Source organism: Panthera onca, chromosome E2, assembly GCF_046562875.1.
Source record: "Panthera onca isolate mPanOnc1 chromosome E2, mPanOnc1 haplotype 2, whole genome shotgun sequence".
In the NCBI taxonomy this organism is placed as follows: Eukaryota; Metazoa; Chordata; class Mammalia; order Carnivora; family Felidae; genus Panthera; species Panthera onca.
The window spans coordinates 43,593,393-43,601,866 of NC_138353.1; the positions used below are offsets into that span (position 1 = coordinate 43,593,393).

Consider the following 8,474-nt stretch of genomic DNA (forward strand, 5'->3'; position numbering starts at 1 on the left):
GAAGGCATTTTTCATGTTTCAGCCAGCAGTTTTTGTTATTTTCAGCAACTATATTTCCTAAAACAGAAGTTGGCAGATCTTCTCATGCTATCTGACCTTACATAAGTCACTTCACTTCTCAGGAGAGGCGCCTGACCAGCAGCTCTAGTGCTGGGGAGCATGAAGAGCCTCTCAGGAAGTCTGGACCATGGCCTCAGTAGTATCTCTGGAAGTGCCATTAGGCCTATTAGGGTATTGGACTGCAGATGGTTTGGGGTGCCTTGGCTTACGAGCTGAACTTCTGGGAAAATCACTCCCCCTGGGTCTAGAAGGCTACTGGTGAGTGTCCCTTCCCAGAGGAACCGGCTTCCTGGGGCCAGGAGGCCAGGAGTGTCCATCCCCATCATGGGAAGCTGCAACAAGAGACTCCCCTGGGGGCTAAGCAGGCTCTTCCTAGAGTCAATTCTGACCTTTCTTCCCACTCCATTACAGCCCCCCACCTGGCCACCCCTGCCAGCCCAGCTCACAACAGTTCTCCCTGACACCAGAGGGTTTTCTGTTTCCAAGGTCACAGACCTGTTTTCTGTGGATAACGTTTTCTTCTTCTTCTTTTTTTTTTTTATAATTCTTTTTAATGTTTATTTATTTTTGAGAGACAGAGAGAGAGACAGAGCTTGAGCAGGGGAGTGGCAGAGAGAGAGGGAGGCACAGAGTCTGAAGCAGTCGTCAGGCTCCGAGCTGCCTGCACAGAGCCTGATGTGGGGCTTGAACCCACAAACAGTGAGATCATGACCCAAGCTGAAGTCATACGCTTAACTGACTGAGCCACCCAGAAGCCCCAATAACATTTTCTTCTTAATAAGAGCTCCCAAAAGGGGCGCCTGGGTGGCTCAGTTGGTTGAGCATATGACTCTTCATTTTGGCTCAAGTTGTGATCCCAGGGTCATGGGATCAAACCCCACGTCGAGCCCTATGTCAGGCTCTGTGCTGAGTGTGGAGCCTGTTTAAGACACTCTCTCTCTCTCTCTCTCTCTCTCTGTCTCTCTCCCTCTCCCTCTCCCTCAGCCCCTCTCCCTCACTCGCATGCACTCTCTCTCTCTAAAAAAAATAATAATAATAAAAATTAGAAAAAATAAGAGCTACCAAAACTCAGATGACACTGCAGTATCCTGTCCCTTCAGACCATTTGGTGTTGGTTAGGGAACCCCCTGTCCTTTCCTGAGCTTAACCTCAGTCATTCCTGTCTCTATGGCCCTTATATCAGTTCCCTGGGAGGTGAGGTCTGGACACGTCCACTCTGACAATGTGTATTGCACGGTCCCTGCCTAGAGAGACCTTTCTAGATTTCCATCGGGTGGGGCAGGCAGCAGTTTGGAAATCATTGCACTGGCTATAGAGCAGCCCAGGTCTGGAAGAAAGAGCAGTTCTATGATCCAAAATCATTATAGACTACATTGTATAATGCAACCACTTTCTTATCAAATGCGGCACTTTATGCCGTTTTACTCATATGAATGTATAAAATAGACAGCTCTTTAAATAAGCTCAAACAGCTTAAAAAAAAAAAAAAAAAGAAGGTGCATGCCCTTACAAAATAGAATATGAGATTCAAATGCAGATAAAATACATCAATTAAGGAGCCCTAGTCAGTCCCTGGACTGCCGCAGTTTATACCCTTTAGAGAAAACAACTGTTCTCCAAAGGTTCAGCTACATCCTAATTATCCAGTGGGGAATCGGTGTGTCTTTGGAAGAAAACATTAACAAGGGCTTTTAGCATTAGCTATCTCCAAGAAATTTTCTGCAGAGACAGAGGGAGGAGAATTAGGCCAGTGCCAGACTCAGGCGCACATTCCTGTATCAAGAGGCCAATATTACTGCATCTTTTTTTTTTTTTTTTTTTTTTTTTAATTTGGGGAATTTCTCTGGAATTCTTTGAATAGCAAAGTTTGTACTTCTTTTAAGGCACATCTTATCTCATATCTTAAGACATTTCTCTCAGATTTGCTCATCTTGTTTTCTTGGCCTGGGCTTCCCTTTCACCCTTTATCCGTCTGGCAAACCTCTTTTTATTACTCGGAGACTGTTGAAACAGCCCCTCCCCACAAAGCCTTCCCTGACCCTTGACACTCCCGGTAGAAAGACCAGCTCATCTAATTCTGCTGGAGAGTGAGATATGAATGATAATGACATAATCCAGATGCCGTTCCCACTTTGCTCCCGCTACACCTGCTCTGGACATCTTTGATCAGTTCATAGAGCACTCTGAATTGTGTTGTGTGGCCACTGTGCTGTGAGCCCTTTGCCCTTGCCCTCACTTTTGACATCCCTAAGCACTCTCACTGGACCTGGCTCTCAGGCTGTGAGGGTCAGTGAGTGTCTGAGTGCTGGCTGCAAGCCTCTATCTGGTAAGGTATTCATCTCTCTTCTTTGAGATAGCTAGCACAGTGCTCCACATGCAGCAGGAACCTAAGAACATTTGTGGATTGAAAGAAAAGAAGTGAATTACAGACGCTTTGCCATCGAAGATGCCGAGGTGCCAAGAGTCTTAGCAACTTTTCTAAGCTAGAGTGTGTAGGCTTAAGAATGAGTTTGTAGGATCTCACTTTGGGATGCCAGCTTGACAAATTTTCAAACAATGTGACATTAGAAGGCCCATCTCCAAGAGAGGTGCCACAAGATACCTTCTAAGAGAGGCTGACCTTTAATGAGCCCTTTGGTGGGAAGCCAGTTACTTAACCAGCTTGGATGGGACCCAAGAGCAACAAGGTCATGGCTGGTTCTGCTCAAGAGTAAATAATGGGATCAGCCCCGGTGGTATAACTTGTATTTTGAAAGAAGAATTTCACTTATGATTATCTGCCTGTGGCATCAGAAAATAGTTTGATGATCATTGGACAAATGATGCATTTCTGACTTGGGCCCAGACTTGTTACCCCGGGGCAGTGCCTCTGGCTCTTGGTTGTCCCTCCTCCTGAGTGTGCTCCAGTGGTGCAGGGACTTTCAGCCCCTGGCACACACATGTGTCTCTAGTTACCAATCTAGATGCTTGTGGGAATACCCATCATTGCTGGGTATTTATTCTCCCAGATTTGATCCCGAAGACTGATTTCCTCTGGGCCGACTGTACTAGTCCCTGGCACTGTTCCCTGATTGATCAGGAAGAGTGGGAGCTCTCTTCCACCTGTGTAGCCCAGCTCCTAATAGGTTACAGCTGAATGGGAATGCCAAGGCTGCAGGGCTAAATGGAGAAAGGGTTGCCCCCACACAGTCATCCAGTCAGAAGGCTGTGTAGGACCCCCGAACCCATGGAGGAAGAGGTGGCCAGGACTGCTGGGCAGTTACTCAAGTCATCAGGGCTCATGGGGTTCCTTTTGCAGTGTTTCTCTCTCTTACTGTGTCCAGGAGTCACTGAGGGGCCTGCCGCCCATTCCACCCCTCGGAGCTGTTAGCTGCAGATGGAGTCTCTGGTGCCATTTTTCACCAGGCCTGGGGAATGCAGGCAAACAAACAGTTGTTGGAATTTCCTGATGAGCCTTGGAGCAGAGTCCTCAGCTCCTTGTGTGGGGAGTAAGGGGGCCCACCTTACCCAACCCCACCCACCTGAGGCTCTGGCTGAGTCCTAATAGTATAATCTCTTCTCTTTATAGGGAAGCAGTCTGCCTCTCCTTGGAGGCTGTGCCTTCTGCCCTTCCTGTCTCTTCCCACCTCTTAGCTCCTGTTCTTCTGAATCTCTCATGCCCCACCCCATGCTGACCCACCCCGCTTTCTTGGGCATATTAAATTCACTGAATAAAGCCTCACGGATGCTCATGGGCCTGGCACAGACAAGACAGGGATGTATGTGATGCTGTCGCTAGCCTCAAGGAGCCCATAGTCTGCTGGGATGAACGGATGCTAACAGCAAATTGTGTACCTGGACTGTGGAGTACAGAGGAAGTTGCTGTTCACAGTGACCTGCTAGGGCTGGGAAGCCTTCTGTGGAGAGGGCACTACTGAGCAGGGCCTTGACAATGGAGTAGGAGTTTTCTGGGTGGTTGAGGCAGGAGACAGCCCTGCTGGCAGTGGGCACAGCGCACACAAGTGTAGAATAGCATGGTACATTCAGGGAGCCACAACTGATTCATTGCCACACAAGAGAGATACAAGAGATGAGGCTGGAAAGGGTGACCAGGCTGCTAGAAAGGACTTGCAGACTGAGCTGGGTGCTTCTTATATCCTGAGGGCAACAGAAGACCACAATGGGGATACAGGGAGACTCTGCCCTTTCTTCTTCTTCTTTTTAAATAGCTTTATTGTTATAATTAATGTATATAAACTTTATTAAGTTATATATTAATATATATGAACTGAACATACTTCAAGTACACAATATGGTGAGTTTTAACACATGTGACCACCTGTAATACCATAACCACAATCAACATAATGAGTATATCCATCACTCCCAAAAGTTTCCTCATGTCCCTTTGTCATCCCTCCCTCCCATCCCCACTATCTGTAGTCAACCACCCATCTGTTGCCCTGTCACTGTAGATTAGTTTGCATTGTCTGAAATTTACATAAATGAACTCATCTAGTATGTAATATTTTTATTTGTTCTTCTTATCAGTCAGCATAATTGTTTTGAGATTCATCCATATTGTATATATTAACAGTTAATTTCTTTTCATTGCTAAGTAGTATTCTATTGCATGAATGATACAACAATTTGGCTATCTCTTTACCTATCAATGGACATTTGGGTTGTTTCCACTTTCAGGCTACTACAAATTAAGTTGCTATGGATATTTGTGTACAAGTGTTTGTGTGAATATGTGCTTTTATTTCTCTTGAGTAAATCTCTAGGAATGAAATGGTCATGTCATATGACAGATGTATGGGTTTTTTTTCATATTTTTCTTTTATTTTTCTACCTGAGTACTTCTACCTTTGAAAACCTCCATCTTGTGTGTGTGTGCGTGCACATGCACGCATTTATTTATTTTATTTTATTTTATTTTATTTTATTTTATTTTATTTTATTTTATTTCATTTCATTTCATTTTTTAAATTTACATCCAAATTAGTTAGAATATAGTGCAACAATGATTTCAGGAGTAGATTCCTCAGTGCCCCTTACCCATTTAGCCCATCCCCCCTCCCAACGCCTCCAGTAACCCTCTGTTTGTTCTCCATATTTAAGAGTCTCTTATGTTTTGTCCCCCGCCCTGTTTTTATATTATTTTTGTTTCCCTTCCCTTATGTTCATCTGTTTTGTCTCTTAAAGTCCTCATATGAGTGAAGTCATATGATATTTGTCTTTCTCTGACTGATTAATTTCACTTAGCATGATACCCTCCAGTTCCATCCATGTAGTTGCAAATAGCAAGATTTCATTCTTTTTGATTGCCGAGTAATACTCCATTGTATATATGTACCACATTTTCTTTATCCATTCATCCATCGATGGACATTTGGGCTCTTTCCATACTTTGGCTATTGTTGATAGTGCTGCTATAAACATTGGGGTGCATGTGTCCCTTTGAAACAGCACACCTGCATCCCTTGGGTAAATACCTAGTAGTGCAATTGGTGGGTCATAGGGTAGTTCTATTTTTAGTTTTTTGAGGAACCTCCATACTGTTTTCCAGAGTGGCTGCACCAGCTTGTATTCCCATGACAGATATATGTTTAACTTTTATTTTACTTAAATTTTTAAAAAATGTTTATTTATTTTTGAGAGACAGAGACAGAGCGTGAGCAGGGGAGGGGCAGAGAGAGGGAGACAAAGCATCTGAAGCAGGGTCCAGGCTCCGAGCCATCTGCACAGAGCACATTGTGGGGCTTGAACCCACAGAACTGTGAGATCATGATCTGAGCTGAAGTCAGCGCTCAACCAACTGAGCCACCCAGGTGCCCCATGTTTAACTTTTAAAGAAATTACCAAACTGTGTTTTATATTCCCATACATATCTTTTTCTGACTGCCTACAGACTGCAGGATGAACCTTCAAAACTGAGTCTCCTTTGGATTTGCCCAGCTAGTGACTACAACTGAAGCCCTGAGACATGCACTCCTTGGGACCAGGAAAGGTAAGAAGGGCATCCTGAAAATCCTTCCTGAAGATGATAAGACTTGGCATCATTTTGAGAGGCTTATTTGTCATTGATACTGCCCCAGGAGCTGGGGGAATTGAGTGGCACCTGAGGGTAATGAACTAAGGACACCTCTGGCTCAGAACTTGAGAAAATCCCTCTGGACCCAAAGAGGCCACAAGCCCACAGATTAAAGCCCAAATTCTACAGAAATGAATTTTTGTATAAATAAATGATTTTAGCTTATGTTGGATTGGGGCCCCAACCACTTGTGGGAGTGGCCGTGGTCTCTGGGTCAGAGCCCTGTTCTAGGGAGGTGGCATCCCAGCCACACTGTTCTAGGAAGAGCCATAAAACTGAGGGTTCCAGAGCTCTGCAGACCTCCCAGGTGAAGGTTGCTAATCTAGGTACATTCCCCACAGATATGAGCTGCGGAGCAGTATCAAAGAGTAGAGAGCAAGACCAAGTCTGTGTCCTTCTGGCCACTGCTGGGGCCTGGCTTTTTTGGATGCTTATGTCTGTAGGGTGTGAGCCCTGCCAGAGTTTTGAGTGTGCTGTTCATTCATTCACATTCATTACTGCCTCTTTGGAAGTAGAGATGACTGAGGCAAGTTGGGGTCACGTTGTGAAATCTTCCAGTCTCTGCCAGACTTTTGGATGGATTTTATGGAAGGGGCATAACCTGGTGATTATATCAGGCTTACGTTTTAGAAAGGGACCCTGGCAGCCAGTGTGGAGGATGGATTTGAGTGTGGCAGACCTCAGGTAGGGAGGTCATTAGGAAGAGGTAAGGGAAGATCTGAGTAGGCAGTGGCGGTGGGAGGACAAGGAACTTGGGACCAATGTGTGGTTGAGAAAGAGAAGAGTCAACACCACCTCACGGCTGTTAGCTCTCTTCTCTCATGACTTTAGTGACATTGCTGTCTCCCAGTTCCCACCAACCACGGACTGCATGAATAATAAATAAGCAGAGGGATGTTTGGAAGGATAGCGTGATGGCTTTGGGGCTCAGGAGTGAGCCAAGACATACATCTCTCCACACATGTTTCCATCACCTCCTGCCTGAGCAGCCATCCTTCAGTGAGGTGAAGATGGGGACTTCAGGTGTCCTCCTGGTCCAGCAGGATGTCACTGACTCATGGCTGACAGCTTTCAGCATAGACTGACTCCTGGAGGCTCAGTTAGTCACCTGGGAAACAAGGGCACTGCAGTCCCTTCTTGTCCTAGATTCCTAAATTAGTGAAGGATTCCCTGGAACCAAAGCTTTAAACCTCTAGGAAGGAAAGACCTCAGTTTCTCATGAAAACCCCATCCTTGGGGGTAGGAGGGGAGGGCAAGACAAGCCAGATCCTGGTAGGAAGGTCAAAGGTCTCAGCTTGATGCCTGTTAAGGAGTTGGGTCACAGCCGTGATCGCTGTGTGTTAATGTCATGTGATCTTTGTCTGGTTAAGCACAGTGAGTACAGCACTGTCCAGACACATTTCTGTTGTTTTTTTTAAATGTTTATTTATTTATTTTGAGAGAGAGAGAGAGAGAGAGAGAGAGAGAGAGAGAGAGAGAGAGCATGCAAGTGGGAGAAGGGCAGAGGGAGAGAAAGAGAGAGAGAATCCTAAGCAGGCCCCATGCTGTCAACACAGAGCATGATGTGGAGCTCAATCCCACAACTGTGGGATCATGCCCTGAGTCAGAATCAAGAGTCAGATGCTCAGCTGACTGAGACACCCAGGTGCCCTGCTTTTCTGTGGTTTTTAATGGCTTCGTGAAAGCTCCATCCACAGGGGACTGCAGAATGGCATTCACCATAACCAGAGTTCATCCCCAAAATAGTGTGCAGGGGCAGAGGGGGAAGGATGGAGGGGCTGTGGGCACAGGCCACTGCACTTGCATGATGTGGAGGAAAGAGCACTGTTGACATGTAGGAAAAGCCTAGCATCCTGGGTTCCAATTCCCTGTGCCCCCTCCCCTGGGCGACCACAAGAGAGAATCACTCCACCTGTCTGAGCTGATCTGGGCTCTGATCTCATGGTCTGCAAGTTGACATCTATGTCTGCATTCCCTCATTTTCAATCTGGGCCCCAAGAGGGTCGAGGTACCAGGTTTGAAAAGACAGATCATAGATGTTCACTCCTGCTTCTGCTCAGGCTGCAACTTGTTGGGAGTTGATGCCAAGTGTTGAAAGTGAGTGAATTGCTATATTTCTAAATCTGGGGCCCGGGCATTAGCTCTCAGCCTAGGTTCAGGGTTTTGATTTGGTCGTGAGGAACATGATTGTGTGGTCATCTGCTTCTGGCCTGGAGGGTGCTCCCAAACCTTTTGAATTACCTGGAATTTCAGTCTTAGTGTTTCAGAGCTGGGAGAGCACCGAGTGGCTTCCCCTCAACCCTTTGCTGTGAGAGGAAATAGAAACCCTGAGAAGGGG

The 8,474-nt window shown here is 46.0% G+C and overlaps 1 long non-coding RNA gene across 1 annotated transcript in view; it reads left to right on the top strand.

The window, feature by feature from the left end:
* Window positions 1-6,297, top strand: part of LOC132690234 (uncharacterized) — a 39,583-nt gene extending 33,286 nt beyond the window's left edge. Inside the window, exon 3 of the long non-coding RNA XR_009615315.3 lies at window positions 5,954-6,297. This is a non-coding gene — a long non-coding RNA (uncharacterized LOC132690234). The remainder of the gene's footprint in view (window positions 1-5,953) is intronic.
* The last annotated feature ends 2,177 nt before the right edge of the window (window positions 6,298-8,474 follow it).